Source organism: Helianthus annuus, chromosome 16 (assembly GCF_002127325.2).
Source record: "Helianthus annuus cultivar XRQ/B chromosome 16, HanXRQr2.0-SUNRISE, whole genome shotgun sequence".
NCBI classification, from domain to species: Eukaryota; Viridiplantae; Streptophyta; class Magnoliopsida; order Asterales; family Asteraceae; genus Helianthus; species Helianthus annuus.
This window is the reverse complement of record NC_035448.2, coordinates 144,337,035-144,346,475: the sequence shown is the minus strand read 5'-3', so window position 1 is coordinate 144,346,475 and position 9,441 is coordinate 144,337,035.

Genomic DNA, 9,441 nt, shown 5'->3' with positions numbered 1-9,441 from the left:
GTTTCACTCCTGATTTGGTATAATTCTCCTTATATGAAATTGAAAATATTATGATAAGCATGAATAAACGAATAAAAATTAACATAAGTCAGGTAGCTTGATCAGGAGTTTGTGGCTTTCACACCTATTCCCAACCAAATCACCGGACTTTAATTGGAAATTCGAGTGCAGTGATAGTGAAGAATTGCAGAATAAGGCACTTAAACTGGGTCTGATGGTTCCTAACTATAGTCTAGGTCTCTAAGACAGCGGCCCGGACTAGGTCGTGTCTGCCTAATTCCCTATAGTTATGGCTCTGATACCAATCTGTCACACCCCAACCGATAGCGGAATCATCGGGGCGCGGCACTGAGCGAAACAGATTGTCCAGAAGTTTCCACAACAACTATTATTACAAATTCAGTTAAGTGATACGTCCCATACCGTATCCCAAATAAATAAACAAGTTATCATAGAATACAACTAAACAAACAGCACTGTTTCGACAACTCAGATTCAATTTATTACAAACCAAATGTTTAAAGTACTGCCCAGAGTCATTAAGACTCATCCGGACAAGATCTACAGACAACTAATGCCATAGATGCTTGATCGAACAACTCCAACGGCTCCAAGGCTATAGTTTATTCGCTTCTAGAGACCCCTAGGTAGGCTACGACCTACAACTGCTAGATGGGCTCTAAAGCTTTATTATTGCCCCGCTTTCCTAGCAAGTAAGCATCCTAATTACCTATCACATACGTTAAAATAAAGTCAATACATAAAATGTAAAGGTGAGCACACAAGTTTGATAATAGCATATAGAGTTCGAATAGTTTACGCATAACCAGGGTGTAACACCTCGAAAATTTACGTCCATTAATGTAATGACACGTGTCATAGACTTTGCATATGCGAAAACATACTTTAGAGGGACTAAAGTTGACAAACAGTGAAAACTATGGAATGTAAGGGTCCAAAGTGTCAACAATGGATAAATAGACTCTATAATAACCCTACATAATGTTTATAACCTTAAACGGATGGATCATGGATCATACGAAGCGGAAATTGCACGAAAGTGAGGAATTACAAACTGCAGGGGCCAAAAGTGTCAACATGTTGAATTTATACCTCTGAGTGATCTTTTGGCAGACCCGAAGCTTTGTAATGCTAAAATATACTCACTAAAATATGTGGTAAAAATTTCATGAAGTTTCGTTATCGTATGAGAAAGTTATGGCCAAAACCGTACTTGAGGGGTTAAAAGCGTCAACGTCGAATTTCATGACTTTTCGGGTGAGCGCAAAGTTAACCGAGGACATTACCATGTTGGTAAATGTCCCAAGGTTCCTAAAAACCAAGTTTGAGGGTTTTCGAGTCAAGATAAATGGCCAAAACCTCGTAACCAAAGTGCAGGGACCAAACTGCAACATTTAAACAATATTTGGGGATCAGATAAAGCCAGGCGGCCCGCCTGGCACCCTTAAGCGGGCCGCATGGCCTGCCCAGTAACAGAAAATCGCGAATTTTGCATTTTGGGTCGGTTTTGTGGGTTGTATACAGCTGGTATCACCTCCATTTTGCACCAATTAAATCCCTTGCATGCCTAGGCTACTGAGAAGCTCTCTATACATCTGAATTCCTCCATAAGTTGATCAAAAAGCTCATTTCTTTGGCACTTGCATTGTGATCAAGAACACCCAAAACTTGCAAAAGCTCTCAAGGCACTTCTGGAGCAAATCTGAACGACAAGGCCACCTCCTAGTGTTAACTAAGCTTCATTAGGACCTTTGTAAGCCTTCATAACATTCTATAATTCGTTCTTGCATTGATTAATTGTTAAAAGTCAAACCGTTGTTCTTATACTTTGACTTTTCGATTAAACGAGTTTGGCTCTGTCATTTCTCAAATTGAAACCACTTATAAGTTGGTATTTATGTGGGAAACAAACCCTCAGAAGGGTATTCTCTGATTCCCACTCTAAGCATGCTATTTGTCGAGTCAAAGATGTTCTTAAAAAGTCAACAGAAATCCTTTTTTTTGCGAAAAATAGCTTAAATGGTAATGTAGATGACATGCAATCAGTTTGATCATCAAAATAATCTTATAATAAATATAAGAATGTGTTTTATCATAATAAACTCGACAATCTTTAGTATAAACTCGGATCGGAACCGAAAGTCTTATAAAACGACTTTTTCATTGACTCTCGATTCGGATCCATGCATGCATGTTTGAGATCTGTATTAGAGATTATTTTTGACCATCTTTATTTTGGCTTAACTCTCTGAAATTTTTACATCTTGAGTCTATGCTTAATCGATTCATATGCATGTTTTCGATTATGCTTAAAAGTTGACTATTTTGCCCTTTTTGTTATAAAACGTGATTTTTGGAAAAGTGAAAGAGTAGAAATCTTTATTTATGATTTATAAACTTGCACCGAAAATTTGAGATCAGTTGGTGGTCCAGATTTTTAATTATGGCCGATAGCGTAAAACCAAAGCCTTATGTTTAATCAACGGCGCATTTAGCGTATAACCTATTTCAGGCCACGTTTTGATATAAAACTTTTAACCCACTAATGTTATATAATATTTTGGGATTTTTGAAGATTTTTGTTTAATTTTTGGCTGATCGGATCATACGCCGCTAAGTTGATTCGGTTAATACCGGTTTTGACCGTTTAAGCCATAAAATGAGTTTTATAAATCCTTTTGACCCCAAACCTTTTTCTACTGATTTTATTTGATAAATAAAGTATTTTAAGTATTCTGGAAATATAAAAATCTCAGCTTTCTTTTGAAAAACCCGGAAACGGCTCTAAATCGCATTTTTAGCGTTTTTAGCGCATAGTAAGCGTTATACTCATATTAAACATATAAGACTCATACCTACTGATGTATTTAGTATATTTTCATTTAATAACAGTAAGTATAAATGTTTGAACTCAGATTTCCAGTTTTGGCATTTTTGGCCCTTGTGAAATTACTAAAATACCCCTACGGTGCATAGTTTGATTTTAAATGATAAGTTTTATATACGGGTCATACCCTACTGTTATGACATGTCAAATTAAGTATATCTACTGTATAATTCAGACCCATAACTCAGATTTCTAATTTGACTCTTTTATAATCTTCTAAATGACCAAAATGCCCTTATGAGGCCTAAATTGAGTTTAAAACTATTCGGGGCATAATAGAACATAACTTACTGATATTATATCATATTTAAAGCATATTATCTCAGGGAACTTGCATATGACTCTTTTGCCTACCCGTAACGCTCTTGTAGCGCTCGGTTCGGTTTATGTAACTAGTTTGCATAAATTGACCGAAACGAGTCAAACGTTATCATTTTTGTCTCAAAATCCAGAATGTATTTAGTATACCAATATTATACAAGTATTCAAACTTGTCGGGTCTAAATCACGTTCTATCCGGTCTTCGCCTAATCGTGCGCTTGAACCGTATATTTCCTTAAAACTAACCGGTCTAAGCTTAGGCTTAATTAAAGACCCGTTAGTATTCTAATTGGTTATTTATACCATCGTTCCAGACTAGAGCCTTCCGGTAAATTGTACCTACGCTTACTTAAGTGAATACGACTGAGTTATTATAACTCTTGCTATTTAAGACAGAAGCTAGCTCAGGTAAATACTCTTAACTTATTTTCCCTATTACGGGCTTGGGATACGGTAATATAAATACCGCATGGTCAGGTATGGGATTCGAAGACCAATGAGTCGGGAAATCCAAATAACCTGTTTTAATTCGTATTGCTTGACTGAAACATTGGGGGTTAATGCGACCGTGTCCTGGATATCCTTGACTCATTAAATGCAATGGCCACGACCTAAGCACGGGGTGTAGGCATACACCTGACAGATGCTTTATGCTTATAAATCGATTATACCCAATAAGGGATTCCCAATAAGGGAATAGTGGTGTGTCGGTTAATCTTGAACCGGCATAGGACTGGGCCCCGTATGTAGAGCAAGTTATGTAAAACTGATAACATGAGATATAGTTTGTCCCAAGTATAAAAGATTAATCTTGCCTTGTGCATTTTAATCAAGTGTCAAAATAGTTTTGTGCCTTGTGCGCCTAAACCAATTTTCATAAACTCTTTTCAAATGAGTCAGTTGAGTGTATTTACCAGTGAAAACTGACGTATTTTCCAAAGTCTAAGTGACAGGTACAAGTACGTAATAGGCTGGAAGCTGCTCAGGGCGTTAATAAGGAATCTTGCAAGTTCTAGGCGCCTAAAGTCTGTTGAACAACATTTAAGTTTTAAGATCCGCCTGTGGATCCTCTACTTTCCGTTGTAATACTTGATATTACTTTATATTCGGACTGTAATATATTTATCTTTTGCTTCCGCTGTGCATTTATAAGTTGTGTTGTTTGACTATGATGTTATCAACTACGTCACGATACTCCCCACCGGGCCCACCGGTGACACGTGGAAATTCGGGGTGTGACAGGTTGGTATCAGAGCCAACATTGAGTGAATTAAACACTAGCCCTTAGTGCTTAATCTCAATGACACAATAGCACATTCCTTGACCTTCTGAGTCTAGACTTAACATAGGAATACCCTCATCTCTATTCGGAGAATTTTTGTTTTCAATTCTATATATTCTTGATATGTCGTCAAGCAAAGAAGCTATAATGGAAATTCTCCCCATTAGAAGCCTAAGGAAGGCTGAGCTTCGTACCGCGACCAGGATTAACGTACGACCAAGGAGAGGACATTCAGAACAAAAATGAAGAGGAGACTCCTTTTATTGAAGATCGTTTCCTTAAAAGTCTTTATAGCGATATTTATCTTTTGGTCCCTCTGAGGACAACATCATTTCTTTTAAGTCCCTTTTTGGGTAATTCTATACCCCTTTTAAAATCATTGGGATGTTTTATCTAGATTTCATTTATATCATTTATATGAATATAATATATGAAGTAAATTAAAATAACAATTCTGTTATAAGATCTACCATTATAATAAAATGGAAAAATCTAAAAGGGACAATACCTAGCCTCGTGTCATATTAAGACCGGCCAAGATGGCAGTTCCTCAACATAGATTCAGATCCTTATTAACATCTCGATTTAAAATTTGTTCAGCGTTAATTATGAACTAAGAATCTTAAGAGTGAAACCTAGCCTTCGGGTCAATTATAAGACCGGGCCAAGATGGTAAGACCTGTTTAAAAGATTCGTATCCCAGTTAACATCTGAAAACATGTTAACACTCTCGGCAGATGTGATTCGTTGGAAATCACACATGTTATTAAGGATTCTTCAAAAGATTCCTAACCCAGTTTAATGATCTCTGAATCCTGGGTTTACATCATCAATTAAGATGATCATATTTTAACCATACGTGGTAATAAAGTGCCTACGGGTAATAAATTTGAAAATTGGGATTTATTTAAAATTCCCTGTAAGTAAAATAATCATCCCTTAAGGATGAAGTGCCACGAGCTATAATACCCTGTCCGATTGCGACATCGACAGTTGTGATCTTTTGAGATTCCCCGTCCTAAGGGGGTGAGCTATGCTCAAAAGCCCTCTAGACGATAATCCTGCCGTCATGTCATCATTATGACCACTGAACGACAGTTGATTAAATTAATAACACTGATCATGGCGTCATGTCATTACTGTGACCGCTGAACGTATCATCAGTACAATGACTATATGTCTTAACATCTTACGAGATGTCAATTGATAGGCCCACGGGCCAGAAATTGTAATAAAGACAGTCGTAACCTATGACTCCCTGTCAGAAAAAGGTAATGAACTAGGTTCAAACCTCAAGGCTTTGATTCTCTAGAATCCTAGCTTATAATTTATAAATGTCCTTGTGACTAGGCCTTGGTGCCACCTCAATATCCGTAATGTTTTATAACTAGGATAAATTGTAATTCCTCGATTCTCAGAAATCATGGCTTATAAATTTAACTTGTCTACTCGACTAGGCCATTTGTGCTATTACTAACTTATAAATAAGGATTCGTGATAAAAATCCTGAATAAAATAAAAAAAAATTTCCTTCTCTGTTAAGTGTATGTATTAAAAGAGAATCTTAAAAGGTTTGACCTAGCTTGAATGTCATTGAAGACCTTGCTAAGATGGTGAAACCTGTTTAGAAGAGATTCAGATCCTGATTAACACTTGAAAACGTGTTAACACTCCCGACAACAGTGATGCGATAAAATCACGATTGTCACCTCTATATTAGGAACTTCCAAACCCCCTTAATTAGCCTATATGATCGATAGGAATCATGGCTAATAAACGTCGAACATGATGTACACATCTAAACATCCACCTGGGATGTATACCTACGGGCAAGGATGCATACATGAAAACGATAGTTCTATTTCATAACTTCTTGTCAAGACAATGGATTATGAAATTTTCCGATCCAGAGGAATCATTGATTATGTATTAAAAATTTCCCTAGTGACAAGGCATCTGTGCCATCGAAAAGTCCTATGGAACAAGCCGTTGTGCTATATAAAATGTCACTATGACATTGACAGTCGTGACTTACGTCCCCTGTCTAGTAAGTATTAAGGATTTATTCCATTTAAACGCCAAAGATGGTTTATTTAAAAATCTAGGCAAAACATGATCAAATAAACTAAATACTATCTATTGGCCTATATGGTTTGTTTGCACCATGGCTATTTAAATTATCAAGTTCGACAATTCCCTATAGTTAAGTAAGTTATTACTTCATGGTTAGTTGGCCTTCAAGGCTTCACCATGGCTGACTCCTCTGGGGCTCACAATCATCTAGTTAGTCAGAATGATGTACATTGACTAGCCTTTGTGGCAAAATAAATTATCTTCCACAAGATGACGGTTGTAGTCTTTGACTCTCTGTCCAAAGGTGAAGAACTATGTTCGAACCTTAAGATCTCTGATCCAATAAGATTGCAGCTTATATATTAATTCCTTAAGTGCCATATTTTGTATGTCCTTTGTGACAAGGCCTTCGGGCCTATGATTATTAATGTCCTTCATGGCAAGCCTTCCAAGTATCTAAAGATTGTCGTTATGACAAGGGCAGTTGTGACATTGTGATCCCCAGTCAAAAGGTAATGGACTCGGTCCGAACCATAAACAAAATTGATGGTCCTTTTTGACCTAGGCTAAATATAATTGACATACTTTCTAGTAGCATACTATAAGGAAGTTATAAACCAAACAGCCATTATGGTTTAGTAATACCATGACTTTATAAATCGTCCATTACGATGATTTCATAATAACTTGCATCTAAGCATACGTTATTTTTGGTGTTAGTACCAAAGCTCCAAAATGGAGGTTTCCGACGAAGCGCACAGCAGTGCAGCGGCTAAAAACAAGGGTGCAAATATAAATATAAATGTTAATGGCACTACTCTTCAGGCCTTGATTAGCGCAGCAATTAGTGAAGTTGTGGATAAGGTACTTGAGAACAAAAAGGAACCGAGTGTCACTCACTCAAAGATCCATACGGAAACGCATACATCAGCTCGAAAGGAGAGCTCCGTTCACTCTTCAAATGAAAAGAGCGAACCTCAGGAGTTAGTACTCTATGATAAGCCCCGTTCAACTGAGGGCGGGTGCACCTACAAATATTTCGTCTCATGCATATTATCTCAGGGAACTTGCATATGACTCTTTTGCCTACCCGTAACGCTCTTGTAGCGCTCGGTTCGGTTTATGTAACTAGTGTGCATAAATTGACCGAAACGAGTCAAACGTTATCATTTTTGTCTCAAAATCCATAATGTATTTAGTATACCCATATTATACAAGTATTCAAACTTGTCGGGTCTAAATCACGTTCTATCCGGTCTTCGCCTAATCGTGCGCTTGAACCGTATATTTCCTTAAAACTAACCGGTCTAAGCTTAGGCTTAATTAAAGACCCGTTAGTATTCTAATTGGTTATTTATACCATCATTCCAGACTAGAGCCTTCCGGTAAATTGTACCTACGCTTACTTAAGTGAATACGGCTGAGTTATTATAACTCTTGCTATTTAAGACAGGAGCTAGCTCAGGTAAATACTCTTAACTTATTTTCCCTATTACGGGCTTGGGATACGGTAATATAAATACCGCATGGTCAGGTATGGGATTCGAAGACCAATGAGTCGGGAAATCCAAATAACCTGTTTTAATTCGTATTGCTTGACTGAAACATTGGGGGTTAATGCGACCGTGTCCTGGATATCCTTGACTCATTAAATGCAATGGCCACGACCTAAGCACGGGGTGTAGGCATACACCTGACAGATGCTTTATGCTTATAAATCGATTATACCCAATAAGGGATTCCCAATAAGGGAATAGTGGTGTGTCGGTTAATCTTGAACCGGCATAGGACCGGGCCCCGTATGTAGAGCAAGTTATGTAAAACTGATAACATGAGATATAGTTTGTCCCAAGTATAAAAGATTAATCTTGCCTTGTGCATTTTAATCAAGTGTCAAAATAGTTTTGTGCCTTGTGCGCCTAAACCAATTTTCATAAACTCTTTTCAAATGAGTCAGTTGAGTGTATTTACCAGTGAAAACTGACGTATTTTCCAAAGTCTAAGTGACAGGTATAAGTACGTAATAGGCTGGAAGCTGCTCAGGGCGTTAATAAGGAATCTTGCAAGTTCTAGGCGCCTAAAGTCTGTTGAACAACATTTAAGTTTTAAGATCCGCCTGTGGATCCTCTACTTTCCGTTGTAATACTTGATATTACTTTATATTCGGACTGTAATATATTTATCTTTTGCTTCCGCTGTGCATTTATAAGTTGTGTTGTTTGACTATGATGTTATCAACTACGTCACGATACTCCCCACCGGGACCACCAGTGACACGTGGAAATTCGGGGTGTGACAACGGGTGCTGAGTCCAAACTATAGTACTATGTTGCTAAGGCAGGTAGATAGCATTCCACGTGTAAACATAATAAACAGCATTCATTTAGTCAAGTAGCACATGCAAATGGTCAGCGTTCAAATAGTTTGTGTTTGATTGTGATTTGATAGGTAACGTATGTAACACCCAAAAGTGCTAAAGCAAAAAGGGTTCGAGTATACTCACAGTGATTGATTGTGGATTGAAGGGAGCGTTGAGAGTTTGGTTAGCCTGAATAGTTCGATAGCATAACGATAAGTAACGCGGAAAAGTAAACAAGTATGGATGGATCGAATGGGCTGGTCGATCGAACGGCAGGTTAGATCGGACGACCTGTTCGATCGGCTAGTATATCCGGTTGGACAGTCCTGTTCGATCGGCCGGTTGGCTCGATCGGCTGGACCATTCGAGTGGATTGTTTCTTCCTCTGGTGTGTTTGTGTTAGAGGATTTGAACTTTGGAAGTTTTTGTTGCAGTATTTGAGAACACTGAAGTGTTCCTACCTTTCAAGTCGGTCGATCGAGCGGTTCGCTCGATCGG